Source organism: Zalophus californianus, chromosome 4 (assembly GCF_009762305.2).
Source record: "Zalophus californianus isolate mZalCal1 chromosome 4, mZalCal1.pri.v2, whole genome shotgun sequence".
Taxonomy (NCBI): Eukaryota; Metazoa; Chordata; class Mammalia; order Carnivora; family Otariidae; genus Zalophus; species Zalophus californianus.
This window is the reverse complement of record NC_045598.1, coordinates 98107143-98128520: the sequence shown is the minus strand read 5'-3', so window position 1 is coordinate 98128520 and position 21378 is coordinate 98107143. Positions and strand designations below refer to the sequence as shown.

The 21378-nt window shown below is 45.9% G+C and overlaps 1 long non-coding RNA gene across 1 annotated transcript; it reads right to left on the bottom strand.

The window, feature by feature from the left end:
- Nucleotides 1-16449: 16449 nt before the first annotated feature.
- Nucleotides 16450-18750, bottom strand: LOC113921495. Its single transcript, XR_003519708.1, has 4 exons — nt 18675-18750; nt 18080-18163; nt 17146-17275; nt 16450-16624 (listed from the first exon to the last, which is right to left on the bottom strand). It is a non-coding gene; the product is annotated as an uncharacterized LOC113921495 (long non-coding RNA).
- Nucleotides 18751-21378: the final 2628 nt, after the last annotated feature.

Sequence of the window (21378 nt, the reverse complement as noted above, 5' to 3'; positions counted from 1 at the left end):
CTTCCACTCATTTTCATGTCATGAGTTCTGGCCTATCGTTTCAGCCTGTTGGAGACCTCTGGGAGTTCTGATTTTATTATCCACCTTCTTGGCTCTCCTGTCTAACTCTATAACACTTTAAAACATAATAAGCACATGTCCTTTTTCTTTTTCCAAATAGTTTATAAAAATGTTGAATGAGGCAAGGCCAAATTCAAAGCCCTGAGGCATGTTACTTCTTTCAAGTTGACAACAATGATTTAATCAACACTCTTTGCATAAGGATTGCTCAACCTATGATGAATCAACTCTTACTTTTATTTCTCCATCCTATCTACAAGCATATTATGAAAGACTTGAATGTTTGGCTGAAGGTAAGCTACACAGAATAATACCATTCAATTATGCTCCTAGGACTATAACACACATCTTTTGCAATCAGGTACATACATCTGTCAGGAAATTCTCTTCCAAATTCTCAGATATGGCAAGCCTTGGTGTCCTTTATATTGTTTTTGTGCAGAGACACAGATATCCTTTAACTCCCAGATTTTATTGAGTCCCTTCCAATATTTTTTCAGTAACAGATGATTCTAGTAGCCTTTATGTTGATCTATGAGCTGGCAAGCCCTTCCACTTCCTTGCCTCCATGGCTTATGGGAATTTCCCCTTGGGAGAAGAGAAGATTGTCCTGACTTGTGAGGATTACAGTTTGGGCTGCAGGGTGGGAACAAGTCACATGACTCCTTGTTGAAGGGATTCTCGTTGAGACGCCTATTTAGTCCCCAAGCTTTTCTCCTTGATCCATTATTTACATTTGTAGTTTCCCCAACTCTCCTTAAGCATCACACGTTATGGAAATCAAAACTCCCTTGTTCACAGGAAAAGACTGGGGCTCTGTGAACTGCAATTTCCTATTGACCCATGGGGTTTTCTTTTGATGAAGGATTGGATGCTCCTGGACCCCTAAATGCACCAGTGATGCTGGAGGTATAGAGCTTCACTTTACAAGCTCTTAGAAAGTCTGTGAACTTGGACAAGGAGAAGAGAAAGAGAGTCGGGCAGAATTTAATGTGGTAGCCAGTCTTCTGGATAGCTCTCAATGATCTCTGCCTTCTGGTATTCACATTCTTGTGTAATCTCCCCTGACGTTGTACCAAGGTCTGTCTGTGTGACCAGTAGACTACAGCAGAAGCGATGGTACGTCACCTCTAAGGTGAGGATATAGAAGTCATTGCAGTTTTCATCTTGGTCACTCTATCTTGTTCTTTGACCACTCACTCTAGGGAAAGCCAGCCGCCATGCTGTGAGCAGCCTACAAAGAGGTGAGTGTGAAGAGGAGCTGAGACCTGTCACCACCAGCCAGTGAGGAACTGAGTTCTCTTGCCAGGAGTTAGGTGAGAGACTAGTATGTGATCCTCCAGGCCTACTCAAGCCTTCAGATGACTGCAACCTATGGGAGATCCTGACCAGAGACACCCCATCAAGACACTCTGGGTTCCTGATCCTCAGAAACGAAACGAGATCATGTGTTTTGAGCGTTTTGAGCTGGTAGATCTTGAGGTAATTCATCACGCAGCAGTAGGAAACTGACACTCTAGGAGATGCTGAATGAGATGATTGGGATTCCTTAAAGGGAGTGAATAAAACATTAAATCTCCAGAAAACAGTGAAAGGCTAGTTAGTGAATTTCTTAGGGTCAGAACACTGGAAGGCACTGTTACCAAATTGGCATAGGTATGCCTTCTGCCACTTTTTAAAATGTCAAAATAATACTTGTTCTTTGTTAACACACACACACACACACACACACACACACACATGAACAGATATATAAAGTAAAAAGTTTAAGTAACTTTTCCATCCTTCCTATCTTACTCCTCAGAAGTAACTCTTGGTATCAGCTTGGCTTTTATCCTTCCAGATCTTCTGTTTCCCGTCAATTATCATCACACACACTAATAAAACCTGATTTGTGGGTGTGTGTGTGGGGGGGGGTGCGTTCTATTTGACAAAGGTCTTTATCATTGGCTAATACATCGTGGCTTCTTCCTTATGCCAGCAGACTTGGCTCCAATGTAATTGCTCTAAAAGGTACATTACATCCCATAGTATGGTGTTCTATAATTTAGGTAAATATGATTCATCTGTTAATAATTGATAATGTTTTATTGATTAATGTGTTTATTTGCCATTATACACAATGCCACAGTAAATATCTTGGAGCACATGTACAAATATTGTTTTGGGATGAACTTCTAGAAGTGGAATTGAGGGTTAAAAGGGGTGTAGATTTAAAATTTTGATAGATGACGCCTAATTGCCTTTCATAAATGTTCTTATTTCTTTTCCCACTAACATGTTCTCGCATCCTAATACCAGACTAATAATTTTAAAAATTTCTGCTTATCTGATGAGCAAAAATATGCCAGTTGTTTACATTGGCATATTTCTGATTTCTGCTAAGAAATGCACAATCATTTGAAACTGTTCTGTTCTATGTCATCTTTCTGGCGGCTCTCAAGAGTTGTCTTCATCTTGGTTTTTAGTGGTTTGATTATGATGTGTCTGGGTATAGATTTTTTAAAATATTTTTTATATTTATTTTTATATATTTTTTATATATTTAGCCATTATTTTTTCCAGGATTTTTTTCTGCCCTGCATTCTTTCTCCTCCTCTGGGACTCGAATGACACAAGGGTTGAGACATTTTGGTATAGTCTCACTGGTTCCTGAGGCTCTGTTCATCTTTCAATTTTTTTCTCTGTTGTTTAGACTGAATAATTTCTATTGGCATATCCAATAGGCTTTAAAATTTCGGTTATTGTATGTTTTAATTCTAAAATTTACATTTGGATATCCTTTATAGTTTCTATTTCCCTGCTAAGACTTTCTAGCTTTCCATTCATTTCAGGCTTGTTCTTCTCCCTTAGTTCTTGGAATATTTCATAATAACTGCTTTAAAGTCTGTCAGAAAATGCCAATATCTGCACCATTACTGATTGTTCTCATGTGAGCTGAGATTTGACGGTTCTTCCTATGCTGAGGGTAGTAGGCAGAATAAAGTTTCCCTCAAAGACATCTTTGTTCTAATTCCCGGAAACCGTGAATATGTTACCATTATGTGCCGAAGGAATTAAGGTTGCAGGCACAATTAAAATTGTTATCAGCTGACCTTGAGATGGGAAGGTTTACCAGTGAGCCAAATAGAATCACAAGCATCTGTAAAAGCAGAGAACATTTCCTGGCTATTGTCAGAAAGGGCTACGACAATGGAAGGAGGGTCAGAGAAACCTTAGGTCACTTGCTTTGAAGATGGAGCAAGGGGTCCATGAGTCAAGGAATGTGGGCAGCCTCTCAAAGCTGGAAGAGGCAAGGAAACAATTCTCCTACAGAGCCTCCAAAAGGAGCCAGCCCTGCCCACACCTGGACCTTAGCCCAGTGTGACTGATTTTGGACTTCTGATTTAACAGAAGTTTAAAATTAAAAAAAAAGTATATTGTTTTAAGCCGCTAAGTTTGTGGACATTTGTTTCAGCAGCAATTGAAAACTAATACCCTGAGTCTTGTTGGATGGTATCTTGGATATTTTGAATAATATGCTGGGAGACCCTGGGTTTTGTTTCCATGTTATGTAAAGGCTGGTATTTGTGTTTTAACAGGCAGTCAACCCAGATGGATTCAGGCTGAAGGATCTGCCAGCCTCCTGTGGGATGCAGTTTCCATGTCGGTTTCCTTTTCAGAATCTTCCCCAGGCATGTGTGCCCCTGTGGGGGTGGGAGGTGGGTGTTACCCTGGGACCTGGGTGGTGGTCCACCCCTTGGGTCAGCTCTCCGAGTCTTTGCTGTGCTGGTTAAAAGCAGACCCGCGCAGACGCAGCACAGGGTTGAGCCTGGAGTTTCTAAACAGCTTCATGGGGCCGCTTGCCCCAAGTTCCTCCCTTTTTGTGATCTCTCCATCACTTTCTAGCACTCTGGCTCCCCGTGACCATCCTCTGGACAGAGAGCTAGTCCTCTATTTACCCTACTGTGCTGTGCACTTCCTATGGATGCGTCCACATTCAGGGCGGGTGGTGAGAAAGGAACAGGAAAACGGCTCCTCCAAGCAGTGAGGAAGGGTGCCCTGCCCCCCCCCCCCCCCCCCCCGCCGCCACCTCTCACTGCCACTGCTCTGATGGCCTGGGGACCCGCGCACGCGCGAGAGAATGACGAAAAGAACGAAAAACAGCAGCACCCCCCCCACCCCACACAATGTGAACGGCACTTTGAGCCAGAACTAGAGGGAGCTCTTTTTTATCCGCATAGGGTGTTCACTTCCAAATTGGGGCCGCCCCAAATCCCAACGGGGGATACTGTCAAAAAAAAAAAAAAAAACGAGTGGGAAACTCACTGCTGGTTGCGTGGTCTTCCTCCCAGTCGGCGGGAGGCCACTTACTCGCGGGCGCCTCCAGCAGCCGCTCCCCATGTTGGGCTCGCGTGTTAGAACTGCGCTGCGAGGGCGAGACGGGCTGCAGTGGGTTACCCCATTTCATCCAGAACCGGACCCCGCCGTGTCTCCCCTGGATTTCTGCTGACACTCACACTTTCCCTCGGGGTCCTGGTCACACCACAGCTCCCCTTCCCTTGCTGCCCCGTAAGGAGAACAGGCCACCGGCAGGCCGAAATCAATCACGGCGAAGCCACCTCCTTTCTGAGCCGCGCTCACCTGTTCTTGCCCTGCTCTGTGGTCTAAGGCTCGTACTGGAAGACACACACGCAAGTCACACTCAGTCTGGATATCGATCTATAAAGAAATCCAGACAGAGGGCTTTCGGCGGCGTGTTATCAGCGACAGAAGCGTCTGTTGAGAATGGATCCTTCCTATGAAATAACCTTAACGTTGTAGCATGCTACCTACAAACAGACTCTTGTCATGCTAGCATAAACTAGCTCCTTCTCCGTGAAGAACAGGGGACAATCTTTAGACAGTGTGGCTAAGAGAAGGGGTGTGAATGTGTCTCCCTGCCCCTGGGAAGGCGGTCTTGTAAGACGGTTCCGTGGGGTCATTTGGGAAAGTTGGAAGTTCATCTATGGTATGGCAACAGGAGCGTCTCATCTTTCCTCTGTACTCTGAGAAATGCGGCCACTGTACATGTGTACTTTACACACACGCTTTTCCCTTGTTTGCTCAATATGCCAGCTCCATCCTCTGACCCCAGCCGTGTGTTGTCGGGCCATCTGCCTCTGTTTTCTGCCCTTTTGTTTGTGATTGGACTGTGGGAAAATAATGGGCTTTTAAAGTCCTTTTAGTAGGAAAAATGACTTCAGAACTAAAAACAGGTGACTCCGATTAGGCAGAAGACAAGGGGGCAGGATACTGCCTTGTTACCAGTAAACACGCCTGCTCAATCATTTCTCATCCCCTTAGCTTGCCAGCTGCGCTTACGTACATAGGAATCATCTGAGGCTCTTGTCAAAATACAGGTTCTCATTGCCTTGCTCTGGGATGGGGAGCGAGTGCCTGCTTTTATGATACTCTCACCTGGGATGCTGATGCCCATCGCTGGGTCTGCCCCAAAGCATTCCCATTTGCATTTGAAGAGCTTTACTGCAACAGGGTATGGTAACAAAAAGAAGCAGACCTGGGAATGTCGCACAGATTAAGAAATGTTACTAAGTTCTCTGGTCACTGTCTCAGGTCCGTGCTCTCTAGGGAGCAGGAGACCCAGATTGCACGCAGGAGTGTTTTGGGAGGCGCTCTTGAGATCTGCGCCTGTGCCAGAGGCAGGGAAGCCAGGTGGGCCATCTGGGAGGCTCTGTTAACCACCCCCCTGGGAGCTCTGAAGCAGGGATGCTGCATTCCAGCGGTCCCGAGTTCCAGTGAAGGGTCCCAGGCCTTTATAATGCAAACTTGACCAGTCCTTGGATGTCAGCTGCCCCAGGAAGGGGGTGACACCTGGAGTGAGGTGACTCTTCAGCAGAGCCCCTTCTGCCCAGGGCTGAGGGCTGAGGCTCTTCGCAGGTAGCACGGTGGCTGAAGGGCCCTCTGGACAGCGTGTCAACATTGCACACCCAGGCCAGGACCCTGCTCTCCAGTCCTCTCCTACAGATGAGCTAGTTTAGAACCCCCCCCATCATTTCCATGCTGAAATCAACACCCTCGACCACAGTCCGCTTTTCGTACCTTGGTCTGAAAAGCCACTGTGAAATGATGTAATATATGGTGATTAACATAAAAATAAAAAATAAAAATAAATTAAAAAAAGATTTTGAAAAGCCACTGTGGTTGTCAGTGAGAATCAGTTCGATCCTCTAGGTGGATAGCTTGCGTTTTTAAGAATTTCTAGGCTAGGGGCGCCTGGGTGGCTCAGATGGTTAAGCATCTGCCTTGGGCTCGGGTCATGATCCCGGGGTCCTGGGATGGAGCCCCACATCGTGCTCCCAGCTCAGCGGGGGGTCCGTTTTCTCCCTCTCCCTCTGCCTCCCCCCTGCTCATGCTCTCTCTCTCTCTCTGTATCTCTCTGTTTCAAATGAATAAATAAAATCTTTAAAAAAATAAATTAATTAAAAAAAAGAATTTCTAGGCTAGAGTTTTCAACACGGAAGGGTTCACTTAACATGTCCTCATAGATTCCTGCTAAATCAGAGATCCTGATGCCATAAGAAAATCTCCCTGAGGCAGAGGGAGGGAGTCGAGGCCTGAAAAGAAAAGGACTTTCTTTCTCACCAAAAACCAAGACCCCAAGGGTCTCTGCAGGCCGAACTGAAAGAAGGCTCGGGACTGAAAGCCCATTTGTAGAGAAGAAAAGCAGGAAGAGCCCAGAACAGGCTGTTTAATGATTTAATCCTGCGCCCCACGGATTATGTAATGTGAACTTTAACCTCCTGTTAAATATAGTTTGTACTGCGAATCCTTCACACTCTAGTAAAAATAGCTGCACGCTTGAATGGCTCATGCGCTTGGTGACTGCAGGGAAAAAGGCTGGGAAATCTGGGCGAGAGCAAGGGAGAAGGACCCTGAATTCCAGGGCTGGGCTATCTGCAGCCAGCTTGCCCATTTGAATGTTCTGGACAGCAATGGCAGAGAGCTGCCCGATCCAACGATGTAGCTGGCAGGGTCCCTGAGTGAGGGGCTGCAGCAAAGCCCACCATCGCCTCCACGCAGCACACTCCTGGCCCGTCTCTCCCACCAGAGCTGGACTGTGACGCTGGGGGGACACTGCTTCCTGCCTGGGATTCCTGTAGCCGGAACACTGGGAAACCTGGTTCTTGGGTGGGAGAACTGAGGGCCCAAAGCAAACTCGAAAGCAGGGCTTGGGCAGGAGCCCCACACAGAGGCAGGCATAAGGATACAAGGCCACACACACCCCCACAACAGAGCAGAGGCAGCCTCCTTGGCCCGCGCGGGAGGTCCCCCTCTGTGCCACCGCTGGACACCGGCTGATGCCCGACAGCGGTCGGAGCAGGGGGCCAGCAGAGGATCAAGTGGCCGGGAGGAGAGAGATCTGGTTTTTTGCCTTATTTCTTGCACTTCCTTCAGCTTGTGAAGTGCAAGGGGGGAAGAAAGAAAACCCAAGCCTGGAGTACAATTTATGCTTTTGTGACTTGGGTGGTTTTGAGAACCCAAGGCAGCAATTACTGCTAGGTACGGACTCTAGCTCCATGCCCTGCCTCCTGCACCAGAATCTGCCATATGCTGTGCGTTCAGGGATGAGCATGGAAATGGCATCTGATGCCCCCAGGAGAGACCGTGTTGAATTATTCATACGTCCACCGACGCATCTTATAAGGGTTGGGCTGGCAGAGAATCACCTCATGCAGATAGAAGTGGTACAGGTGTGTCTGACAGGGAGGAGACATGTGACTTCCCTGAGCCAGGTTCCTCCTGCCTTCACCCTACCCCCTAAAAAGAGTCTCCTGCTAGCTTCGTGCTCGCAAACAGAAAACTTATACAAATGGAAGGTACACGGAAGCTTCCCAACCTGAACAAAACAATGCAAATCATTAAGTGGATAGAACCATATCCTGGGGTTTGAGTGTGCCCAGCCATTGATTTGCATGGATTTTTATTTTTTCCAGCAAGAAAGGAGAGAGAGCAGAAGGCAAGAAACAATTCAGATACACTGATCCCATACCCAACACCTTTCACACCGCTGGGCCCCCCGAATTATCCTAGTACTTGTGCCCTTTCACTGGATGACTTCAGACTTCTTTGCTCTTGCCATTTCTAAACGTACAAAGGAAAGAAGAGTTGGATGCATCGAGCTACTATATGCTTTATATGCTAATCTAATTTAATGCTTACAGCCACCAGCTGGGATAGGATTTTTTTTCTGTTTTCTGAAATACGTGAGGGAAACTCAAAGAGAACAGGTAGTCTATACAGCAGGGTTGGGGATTTTTAGCCTGGGTCAGACACCAAAACCTTGCTCCGCGGTGCTTCTCAATCCCACCTGCACGTGCGTGCGCGTGCGCTGCGCGCGCGCGCGCGCACACACACACACACACACACACACACACACACACATTGCCAAAGGAATCTTGGGAAGTGCCAGTGCGTGGGCCCCATGCGGGTCCAATCAGTCAGCATCTCTGGAGGCCCAGCCCAACATTGGTACTCTAAAACATCAGAGTGATTCTAACGCCCCTGGGGTTGAGAAGCACTGGGCGACACCATACTCTTTCCCATTACAGTACCACCCCTTGGCTCCCGCCTCCCACCTGCTTTCTCTGGCCTTTCAGAAATACCTCAATCCTGCCAGCTTCTCCACAGAGGGGTCCAACAAAAGACAGCAACGTTTGAAAGCCTACGGATCACTCCTTTCATAACAAAAGGGTGTGGGACAACTGACGCGGGTGGTCCTTGTGTCCGAGGAACATTACCTGAAGCGCACCGTAAGCGATGTGGCGATGCGGAGAGACGTTTGCTAATGGCCTTGCTGTGATTACATGAGGTAGGAGGGAAAGCACCACGTTTGGAGCCATAAACATGGGGATTTCCGTTTCTGTCGGCCCACCAGCTAGCTTTGTGAGATGAAGAGCGTTCCTTTGACCACCTGGACCTCAATTCCTTTCTTGTAGAAAGGACCCGGTGTAGGATTCGATAATATTGGAACTTGCTTCCGTTATCTACCGTGTGGGTCATGACATTGCAACTCTCTCAAAACCTCGCAATGTCCTGCCATAAGATGGCTGTCTCATTTCACCAGTGAGTTTACCTTAAATGCGGTTGTGTCTTTATAAAGGAAAATGTTCTGAAAACACAAAAGGCTGTTTTTCCTAGACAAAAATTAGGTGAAGCTCTCTCTGTCCTATCCCCCTCGTAAGAATGAATTTAGAGCGTCTACTGCTTATACCTGGATGTTAAGTATAGGTTCTTTCAGTGACATGGGTGACCTTGACTTTTAATTATTCAGGAGTGGCAAGTACAGAACGCGAAGTGGGTTGCTGACACAAGATGCTTGGAAAGAAGGTAACCCTCCTCTCTTTCCCAAATCAGAATGCAGTAATTCATTTTTGGTGTAAGTATGAAGGACACATTCATTTTAGAGAAGATGAATTTAGTCCAATGGTGCAACTCTGTTTTTTAGCGTTATTCAGACTGGCTGACAAAGAATATTAGAGGGAATCCCCGGGGGGGTTCTTACTGGTCTGGGGCTTGTACAGCATAGACACCAAGAGGCCCCTATGCTGGCGTGGAAGCTGCCGGTTCACTAAACGGCTCACTTCCGGCCTGGTAGCAGAGGCGTCTGGAGGCAGCGGGAGCAGCAGGTGCACCCGGACAAAGCAGCTGGACTGCGCTAGGCTCTGCTGCAAAGCCAGCCCCTCTGAGTGCTGTGCCTAATCCCGTCCGGGAATCCAAAGCAGGAGCCCTAACTTGGGGATATTGATTGTCCTGTGAGTCCCAGCTGAGGTCCGAGGAGTCTGGGGTCTGGGCACAGGGGTGGTAGTGGGGATGTCCCAGAAGGACAGCAGTTGCTGAGCAGGCCAGGGAACCAGCCCAGTCCTGATGCAGCCCGAGAGGCTGGACTTCTATACCGTGCACTGGTGTAGGTTTTCCGTGGGAAGATGTCCTGTGGCAAACAAACAAACAAAAGAACTCTTCCAACCCCACCGAAAGGGATTCTTACCTAATTCCACCAAGAGGGAATGGATCAGCATCTAGTCCTGGGGAGAGCAGATTCCTTTCCCCCTCCCACAGCAGGAGGCGGAGGGACTCGTAAGAACCAGTCTTCTTGTTAAAGATGTATTTACTTTGTAAAACAACACAGTGGAGAAGCCTTTCTGTTTGGCTCAGGCCCTGATGGGTGGTCAAGACCAGGGGTCAATGCCCACCTGCGAACTTTTGGAAGAAGCTCCCTGCGCCCAATCCCCTTGGGAGCCAAGCCAGTTATGGCTTTTCTCTCCCTTCTCTTTGCCTATGGGACACTGCCTGGGGAGATGGTCTCTGTAGAACCAGGGCCAAAGCCTTAACATTCCAAGGAGCCATCACAACTGGAACAAATTCCTCCAGAAAGTTGACGGGTACAGACTGTGAGAATAGTATGTTCCAGCCTGAGATACTTATCAACCCAGCTCCTGGCCAGGCACAGGTGTTACCAAGTGCCATTTCTGTCTCAGGGAAGCTTTTTGCCCCATTACAGTTCCGTCTCAATAGTCTGGCAGTTTGAGATTTGCTCCCCCACCCCCACCCCCAGCTATATAATAAGGACAGGTCCACGGAGATCAGATTTCCAGCCGCAGACTCTGTTTTCGTTCCTTTGGACTAAATGTTCCCTGTATTTTCCTAGCCTATGACTAATCCTATTAAAGCCTCAGTCCCTTTCCTGAACCTCCACATCTCAGCCCCCCACTCTGTGACATCAGGACAGGGCTTTTGTTCTGTCAAGAGTGAGGCCATAGGTTTTCTGTCTCAGAAAATGGCTCTGGGGCTAACTGGGGCTTTTTAATTATTTGGGGTTAGCTCAGCCCGGATGCAGGTGTCTCATTTTTTGCATAATGTTTCCTGAGAATGAGTGAGGGTGACCTCCAAGTTCAATCCACTCTTTTAGAGGATAAAGAAAAGCAAAAAATACATTGGAAATTGCCCCAATTTTTCCGATTGGTGTGGGGTTCTGTAAGTGCTGCTCTTCTTTAATGGGTGACGAGGTCACAGGTGACGAGGTCACTGTGCTCCAATCACAGACCTCCTGCATAAGGCTTCTTTTTCCCCATGAACTTTTCCAGTTGTTCCTTTGTTGTTCCATCCCATGTAGGAAGAGCCAGACTCCCCTCTAGTTCTCTGTGCTCGTTAACATTCCCCTCACCTGGGCTCACGGAGCAGGCTTTTGCATTTGTCCCCGCGGGTCCGACTGGCTCAGAAACCTGTGGCAGGAAGGGCTAGTGCTCAGAGCTGGGCTGGCACAGCATCCTGCTGGTTTGTGGTGGTTTGGCCAAGCCCAGCAGGTCGACTCCGGCGGTATGAAATAGGGTTCATGTGGGTGTCTTGTTTGTCTTAAGGAAGAAGAGGAACGGGATTTATTTTTGTCACGACTCATGGTTCCTCACGGCTTTCTCTCAGCAGAGGATTTCTGAGCTTCAACAATTTTCAGGGATCTCAGTTACGTAAACTGTCTTGGGGAAGAGACTCATCTTTAGAGGATGACCAGTGGGGGGCAGTGGCTCCTGGACTCGCTTCTCTGGGGACGGTGGCAACTGAGCAATGAGGAGGGGCAGTGCTGGTGATCACATTCACCTCCCAATTATTATCAGCTGTGCCTTCCCTTCCCACTAACTCCCTCGTACATTCCCTGTGGCCTGTTGGTGATGGCTCCTTACATCACTCCTACCACCTCAGTGTTGCATTGGATGTTGTGGGTACCATTGACCAAAGCTGACCTCGATGTCCATTTAAGCCAGAGTTTGATTCTATTTGGCTATTATGAGAATAGGAAGCACGGGTCCTGCCCACTGTCATTAACCTTGACCTGAGCTCCATTAGAGATTGCTCGTAAATGTTATTCTCCAGAATGAGGTCTCCCGAATTTCTCTCATGCTATATACTCCTCTGGCTCTTTCATCTATTCCCGTGGATCTAATTTTCACCTCACTGTGGAAGTTCTTCTAAATCTACGTTTCAAGGCTTCTTCCAGACATCAAGAGTCCCCTATTTACCTACCGCTCCTCATCTCCACATGGGGGACTTAACATTTGCCTTGATTTTAACATATCTGACATTTAATTCATTCTCTTCCCCCAGCCAGTGTTTTCTTCTGTGGTGCTTCTCCTGGTGGACTGTGTCATCATCAGCTACATATAAACCCAAGAGAAAAATGTAGTTGTCAGCCCGAACCCTCACCCCTTCCCCTGTGCCTTCCCCCCTTCGTGTCCCCGCTCACGCCAAGCAACCTCCGTGGTTTTCCATCTCCTGCAGAACAGAGTTGAAGCTTTCTCATATAGCACCATAGGCCCTTGTCCTCGGGTCCCTGCATCTGTACGTGTGATCCTTGAACTTGTTTCAGCCCACTGTCACTTCTGGCAGCTTTCTGAATTAGCTACTTTGTGTGTGTGTGTGCACTGAGCCTGTATATACTGTTTTGTCAGGTTTTGTAAATGCCGGGAGCACCCTTCATTCCCTTCTTCCCTAGCTAATTCCTATTGCTTCTTTAAGTCTGCTCTAGTGTCAACTCCTGAATTCCTTTTCTCCACAACAATGCCCCACCATGGGAATTAGTAGGTATTCAATCCCGGTAGGGGCTTAGCACTCTGAATAGATTTACCTATGTCATCTTCTTTCTAATTTTTTCAATGGCCGTGTAAAGAAGGTATTATTGCCCTGGTGTAATAATAGAAAAACTGGGCTCACAGAGGTAAAGAAATCAGGGAGCTGGTGAAAAATGCGAATTCTCAGGCTCCACCCCTGGCCAAGAGAATCAGAACCTCCACGGGCGGGACCCAGCACTTGGTGTTGTAGGAGTCCTCGGGTGATTCTTTTTTTTCTTTTCTTTTTTTTTTTTATTAAACTCAATTAACATATGGTGTATTATTAGTTTCAGAGGTAGAGGTCAGTGATTCATCAGTTGCATATAACACCCAGTGCTCATTCCATCATGTGCCCTCCTGCATGCCCAGCCCATCACTCCAAAAGATAACCTACAGAATGGGAAAAGATATTTGCAAGAGTCCTTGGGTGATGCTGAGGCACACACAGTTTCAGAAGCACTACAAGACAGAGTTGAAGCGATCTCGTGGCTGATGAGTAGAGCAATTCTGGAGAGGTTGTCCCAGGGGAAAGCACCTTTCTCTCAAGTGCTTGAAAGCCAACTCAATACCACTTAAGGATAGTAAAGATACAATCTGAAGAGGGAAATTAACTGGTGAATGAATTAGAGCACCAGGATTAGGTAGGCCCATGCAGGTCATCATTAAACATACTGCTGAGTTTTCGGAAAATCCTCTTTGAGACCATGACTGCAGGCAAATGTGATCTTGTTTGGCAAAGAGTTTACTCTTAAAGGATCCCCCCGGAAAGGAGTGAACTGGGGGTAGATTGTCCCAAGTGGACATCACCATTCTTTCAGCCACCCACAGGTCCCCCTGGGCTAGCAAATGCCTCACTTCCTAACAGGACTGGAGTGGGGTCCAGCTGGACTTTGGGGGTTAGTTGAGGAACACTTATTCTTTGTTAGGAGTCTCTTGAAGCTGAAAGTCTTTCAGCCCCAAAGGCACGCACGGGTCTCTAACAGTGAAATTTCAGGTCAACCAGGGCCATTTGGGGAATAGGAATCCCCAACTGAAGAAGATTGCCAAATGGGTCAACTTGGAGATCTGACTCTGGTCATGGCCGAAGAAGTGGCCCGAGTCTATTCCAGACTACATGCGGGGGGTCGTTATCTGTCATCACCGCTCTAAAAGACAAAATAAATAACTGGCACCTGTTAAGCATCATTTTATAGGTATAGATACCGATATTTAGAGAGGTAAAGCAATTTATCCCAACCTACATTCTGGGGCAGTAAAGGGGTCTTGGCATAGTGCACAGAGTAAATAGGAGGGAAAAAAAAAAATCTATTTTCCCCCACTAAGCTCTAACAGACTCAGAGTTGACCCCAAATTTGGCATTTCCTTCTATCATGAATGTGAGCCACAAAGCACTGTAGTCATGGCAATACCTGTCTCTGCATCGGTAATGGGGATTACAGATCATTCCCTACCACGTTCCAGTTGTTGTGAATATCCGGAAATACCTTCTATCAAAGTTTGGGCACTTACTGAACTCGCCTCTCAATCTTGTTACTTAAGGTACAAACAAAGAGGCAAAGATATTACTGCAACAAATTTGTTTTTTAAATATTCTGAAAGCTTTGAACCTCATCTCAATTACAGTTCAGTAAAATTTGTTTCCTCTGTCATCTTGCATGAAAAAGACCTCATATGGGGAAGAGGCGCTTGGGCTTTACCAGATTCATGATGTAAAAAAGAAATAAATAAAAGGGAAGGGCCCCATGAGAGGTGGAGCCGGAAGTCACGCCCGACTGCACTGATTCCGATAATCATTTTCTTTTCGTCCTACCTCCCACCTTGGTCCATGTTGGCTCAAGGCTGGCAGTAAATTGGTGATACTCTCTGGCAATACTCGGAGCCATAGCCAAACCAGAAGTAGTTAGGCCATTAGACACAAGGAAGAATGGCTGGGGATATGGGGTGACTGTGCTTGTTTAAGTCACACGCTGCGTGAGTCGTGCAGATGCACCCAAAATGCTTTGGTGGTTTGAGAATAAATCTATAAGCTCCTTCTCTTATTACCTCTGACGGGGGAATTGCAAAATCATTGCTGACATTTGTAATATTTACGGAGTGCCAATAACGTGTTGGTTTCCATCCTGATGCCTTAAGAGAAATTCAGTAAATATTTATGTAGCAGTGCAATGCGGAGACATTGTGATAGGCATGAGACTAAAGGTGGAAAAGGGTGGAGTTTATGCTTCAGGTAGACACAATCCAATCAGCATATAGGCAAAACCTGGATTTAGGCAATGGCACAGTATAGCTTGGGATAAATCAATGTGGCTGTAGAAGTTAGGGGTGGGAGAGGCTCATTCTGACAGCACAGGATGGGGAAGCCTAAGGTAGAGAAAGGATTGGTTAGAAACATGAAGGGTAAGCAGAGCAGGTGGACTTGGAGGGTGGGGGAGGGCTCTAGCCTAACAGGAAAAGGTAAAGTGTTTTAGTAAAAATCATGGTTCAATACGTAAAGGTAAAACTCTTTGCGATGGCTTACAAACCCCAGTGCAGCCTGGAGCCCGTGACCTCTCTCACCTCGTCTCCTGCTTTCTCCGCTTTGCCCACCCTAATCCAGCTGCACTGGCCTACCCTTGCTGTTCTTTGCACCCTCCAGGCCTGCTTCTGCCCCAGTGCCTTTGCATTTGCCATTCCTTCTGCCTAAAACACTCTTCCCCTAGATACCCTGGATGCCCACTCACTCATCTTTTTTATGTCTCTGAGCAGATGTCACCTTCAGAGCAAGGCTTTTGATGACCTTACTTAAAATTGCACCCTCCCTCCCCACCCTGGCACACCACCCAATTCCCTGCTTTAATTTTCTCTAAAATACTTGTTATCACTGACCTACTCTATCAGTGGTTCTTAAACTTGAGTAGTGGCTGGAATCACCTTACTGAAACTGCTGGGCCCCCTCCCCAGGTCTCTGATTTGGTAGGTCTGGGCTGGGGCCTGATAATGTGCATTTCTAACAAGTTTCCACACGCTGCTGCTGGTCTGGAGACTCTGGGAACCAGCGCACTGTAAATCTTACTTATTTATCACCTAGCTCCACTAGAATGTAAATTGCTTATAGCAGCAATTCTTGTCTGTTTTGTTCATTGCTGGATCTCGGTGCCAGAACAGTGGCTAGAACACTCAGACGTAATCGTTGAGCAGACAAACAAATGTGGCTTCAGTATAGGGCATGCGTCGGGATGCTGGGATGTGTGCAGTAGGAGTCAGTTTGAAAAGGAAAGTGTGGGCCATATCGTTAACATATCTTTATAGCAATAACACTTTATTATTATGAATATAATACTTATTGCAACACAACCATCGTTTATTGAGTGTTAAACGGCCCCTAGGCCGGGCCGTTTAACAGTGAGATTCAGAGAGACTCTTACGACTCCCGTTTGCCTAAGATCACGTAGGATATGTAGTAAATCAGTTGGAATTTGGATTTTAGGTCCGTCCGACTCCAAAAGGGTGGCCTTAAAGACTATGCTACGAAGTCATCTAATGATTGATTTTTTAAACTTTTTATTTTGAAATGATTTTAGATTTACAGAGGAGTGGCAAAGATGTTGTAGACCGTCCCCGTATAACCTTCACCCGGCTTCCTCTAGTGTTCTCTTACATAAGCGTGGTGTGTTTATCAAAACTAGGAAATTAAAGTTGGTACAATGCTATTAACCTACCTATAGACTTTATTCAGCTTCCACCCATTTTTCCATTATAATGTCCTCATCTGTTCCGGGATCCAATCCAAGCTCCGGTTGTCTAGTGATTTTTAAGGACTCGTTGTGGACAAGTTGGAATGTGGGGAATGTGAGGTGCTGAAGTTACCAAGATGGCCGACACACCAAGATAGCTTTGCCGCCCTTGAGGTGCACGGAGTGGGGACACAGGCTTCACTAGACGGGGACCTGCCAGGACAGAGGGAAGCGCAGGGTGCTCTAAGGGCCAACAGAAGACAGACAGGCAGCCTACTCTTTGTTTTTTGTTTTTTTTTAATTCAATTTAGTTAGCCTATAGTGTTTCAGAGGTAGAATTTAGTGATTCGTCAGTTGTATACAACACCCCAGTGCTCATCCCATCAAGTGCCCTCCTTAATGCTCATCACCCAGTGGGTGACAGGCAACCTACTCTTGGTGTTTGGGAAAGCTTCCTGGGAGAGTAGGCAGGAGAAACAACATGAGTAGATCCGCAAGGCACTGAGAATCAGCAGAGGGAAAGGCCAGAGGGTGGTGGTGGTACAGGGGAAGAAACAGAAAGAGCCGAGTTAGGAACCTCCGAAAACTGAGACATTACTCATTGGTCCCAGGGGCTAACATAGTCAGGTGTAGGTTTGAGCTGGAATCTTCTGGCAGGAACATGTAGGTCAAGTTTGCCTTTTGATGATTAACCTAATTGTCTAACACCTCGAGTGTCACGTTGCTATACTTACGTATGGAAGGCAGTCTAGCCCAGTGGTTAACAGCATGGGCTCTGGAAGGAAACCATTGAGTCTGGAATCTCACGTGACTCCACCACTGTCTTGGAAGGTTTCTTACTTTTCTGTGCCTTGTTTTTCCCATCTGCAAAATGGGGAAGTACTAGTACTCATAATGTTGGGAGGATTCAGTAAAATGATGTCTGTAAGGCACTTAGCACTATGCCTGCACACAGTGAGAAGTCAATGAACATCGGCTATTCATTAACTGTGCACCTAGTTCACATCTTGCTATATTTCTTAGACAAAATCTGAGATACCTGAATAATGGTTTCGAAGAGAGCTTTCATGTGTATGTATAGACTCATGACAACTTTAGTGCAATTAATTGTGCCCATTTTGTAGATAAAGAAAATAGGACACAGCAGAGTTGAATGATAAAACTAAGATCACCTTACAATCAGGTTTAAGAGCAAGTTTTTGGTGTAAATTCCCAGATTCTTTATGCTGCTACTGGGACGTTGACCAAAGTCCATGAACGTTAAGGAACAGTTAGAAAAAGAAAGAGCTGTTCTTCAGGTCTTGTCCAGAAGATTAGCCTTTATCAGCAGTTTTGCCACATAAAATGTTTTATGAGTCTGCCTTCCTGTGGTGACACATCAGACTTGTGAACATTTAAGCAGCTCACAAATGCAGATGGATTTCATTTGCTGAGGGACAAAGAGTCCCCAGAGTTGACAAATTGTTAGCTGTCATAAACACGGCTCACAGATTTGGGCACTGGAGATGGGTCTTAGGGGTTGAGCAGGCCAGTATCCATTCTCTACAAAACCTTGGGTGGCTTGCATAATGTTTAGGAGCCTCAGTATATGCATCTGTAAAATGGGGATTCTGATGTTGCCCTCCTAAGGTTGTAGCGAGGTATCAAAGATATATACATTGTACACACCTTGCCATTCAGATGGTGTTCTTCAAGCATGGGTTATCTTTTCCTACACCATCTCTTTCCTTCTTTCTGATGGCTACAGATGATCTGTCACAAAGGCCAGGGAATGGTATAGATGCACAGAAAACACGAAAAAATAAAATTTTACCAGTGATATAAATTTCAGATAGGGAGAGACCTTCCAATTTGGTGTCTAGGTAGATAATAAAACCAAGATGTGTTTTTCTCCCTTAAAAACTCTGAGAAGCCAGAATCGTCCACTGGGTACTGCGATTCTCATTTTAACTACATGTGGATTTTATTTGTGTTCATGGGGGCTGAAATTGTGATTGCAGGGGTGACTTTGAGTGTCCCTGGTGGTCTGATGTAGCCGTGGAGGACAATGACTGTGACTGTTCAGTTGGGCAGGACAGGCCCCATCAAAGTGTGAGTCCTGGTAACTACAGAGCCGAGTCCTGTATCACTCACAGGTTGAACATGTGTTCGATGTGATTTCAAATATATACAGATATAAAAGAAACAGCAATTATTGCAAGACAACCAATCACCAAACACATCTCAAAGGCTCTTGTGCACACACACCTGTGAGCTGTCCTACCTTCCAAGCTGAGCTCTCAGAGGGGCGCTTCCTAGAAACTGCTCTCCTTCGTGCCCTGCGCTTCCGGGGGGACTCCCATTTCACCAAGAGGGTGGAGCAGAGAGACACGGGCTGTGCCCCATTGTGACGAAGCTCCTGGTCATTTATATTTGAATAGAGGCCCCTGAGCAGGTGCACTCGTTGAGAGGCACAGTCTCAGGAAGTGTCCGGGTCCTCACCCTCATGGGGCCTCTCTAATGCTAGAATACACTGCCTAATCTCAAGCACCCAGGGGAGGATGGGTCAGGGAGGAGGAGCCCACACCAGCCAGCCAGCCCGTGCCCAGATGTGCTATCTTGTTCTACAGACTCGGAGCTATCTGATGGTTCCCCTAGCCTGGCCAGCACATTCAGCTATGCACTGGGGCCTGCAGGGGATTCAGGGCAATGTTTCCCTTACTTCCAGGGACTGGCTAGTCTTACTTGCCTTTCCTCTAATATTTAAAATGAATTCCAGATCTGCCCCCCCAACAATGGATAAATACTGTCCCCACATTGCATGGGCTTTATGCTGCCACCCACATTCTGATTGTCATGAAAACCCACACCTTTGGCTAATATATGTCAGTAGCTGATAACCAGAGGGTCCTCCTCTCTGTCCCAGACTTATTTCTCTATATTGACCTTGATAGCGGGAGTGGGCATCGGAGGACCTGTATTCCTGTTGTTTCTGTCTCTAGTCAACTAAAACCAATAGTCAAGTGATTTTGCCTCTTTCTGTCTGTCTCAGTTTCCAAATCTGTTAAAAATGGAGATAATTATCCCTGTTCCACGTACCTGCTAAGAATTTGATGGAGATAAAGTAGGATCACATATATTATAAGGATCGCTTAAAAATTAGAATAAAATAAATATTTATAAATGAAATATATAAGAATATATAATGTGTTATGTAACTATATATAAATATAATATTTATAAATAAAAATGAAGATGGTGGTACGGTTTTAATAGTAAAGCATAATTGCTTTGGATTCCACTGAAGCAGAATTTGTGACTACCTGAAAGAGGCAGTATAAAAGTTTACCTTTGCCCTGTTATGAAAAAAGGATGCATTCAATAATTGAACAATGTGAATAATACATGAGGGGTATGTTTAACCTACATATGAGAACAGTCGGGTTTCACAAAGTTAGCAGCAATCATCTGCAAATTAAAAATTCATGCCCTCCTTCTGTGCTCTCTACAGCGAGTCACAGAATACCTTCCCTTGGCAACACTTAGCTGTTAAAATCAGAAACATGGAAAGGAACTTTTAGCTCACCTGACCCAAAGTTCTCATCTTAAAAAGACAACAGGACTGACTTCCAAGGATATGTGCCATACACCTCTAAGCTCTTTTGGTCCACTGGACAGCCAAACATTGAACCCAAATCTCGCCTTTGCTCTCATTCTCTCTTGCTTCCTTTGTTAGCCTTGTTAAAGACTAATTTTCCAGTTCCCAAGGAAAACAATTTTGTCTTTTTTTTTAAGTGGAAACTTAGACAAAAACACAGACTTACCAGCTTGGGTGACACAAAAGTTTGCTTTAGTATTGCCTCATTTTTTTCTTGACCAGCCATGGATCCAGGTTTTGTGGAAGACCTGAAGCTCTTTAGATTGGGGGCATAAAAAAAGAATCAAAATTATGAGTGAAAAATTGTTACAAATGCAAATGTTGATTTAGCTTGAGAGAAGAATCATGATAAATTTTAAAAATTAAATTGACAGATACCACACATATCAAAAAATAACATTTTTATTAACTGCCTTATTATTTTTTTAAATTTGTTTTTATTGTTATGTTAATCACCATACATTACATCATTAATTCTTGATGTAGTGTTCCATGATTCATTGTTTGTGCATAAAACGCAGTGCTCCACGCAGAAGGTGCCCTCTTTAATACCCATCACCAGGCTAACTCATCCCCCTAATCCCTCCCCTCTAGAACCCTCAGTTTGTTTTTCAGAGTCCATGGTCCCTCATAGTTCGTCTCCCCCTCCGATTTACTCCCCTTCATTCTTTCCCTCCTGCTATCTTCTTCTTTTTTTTTTCTTAATATATGTTGCATTATTTGTTTCAGAGGTACAGATCTGTGATTCAACAGTCTTGCACAATTCACAGCGCTCACCGTAGCACATACCCTCCCCAATGTCTATCACCCAGCCACCCCATCCCTCCCACCCCCCACCACTCCAGCAACCCTCAGTTTGTTTTCTGAGATTAAGAATTCCTCATATCAGTGAGGTCATATGATACATGTCTTTCTCTGATTGACTTATTTCACTCAGCATAACACCCTCCAGTTCCATCCACGTCGTTGCAAATGGCAAGATCTCATTCCTTTTGATGGCTGCATAATATTCCATTGTGTATATATACCACCTCTTCTTTATCCATTCATCTGTCGATGGACATCTTGGCTCTTTCCACAGTTTGGCTATTGTGGACATTGCTGCTATAAACATTGGGGTGCACGTACCCCTTCAGGTCCCTACATTTGTATCTTTGGGGTAAATACCCAGTAGTGCAATTGCTGGATCATAGGGTAGCTCTATTTTCAACTTTTTGAGGAACCTCCATACTGTTTTCCAGAGTGGTTGCACCAGCTTGCATTCCCACCAACAGTGTAGGAGGGTTCCCCTTTCTCCGCATCCCCGCCAACATCTGTCGTTTCCTGAATT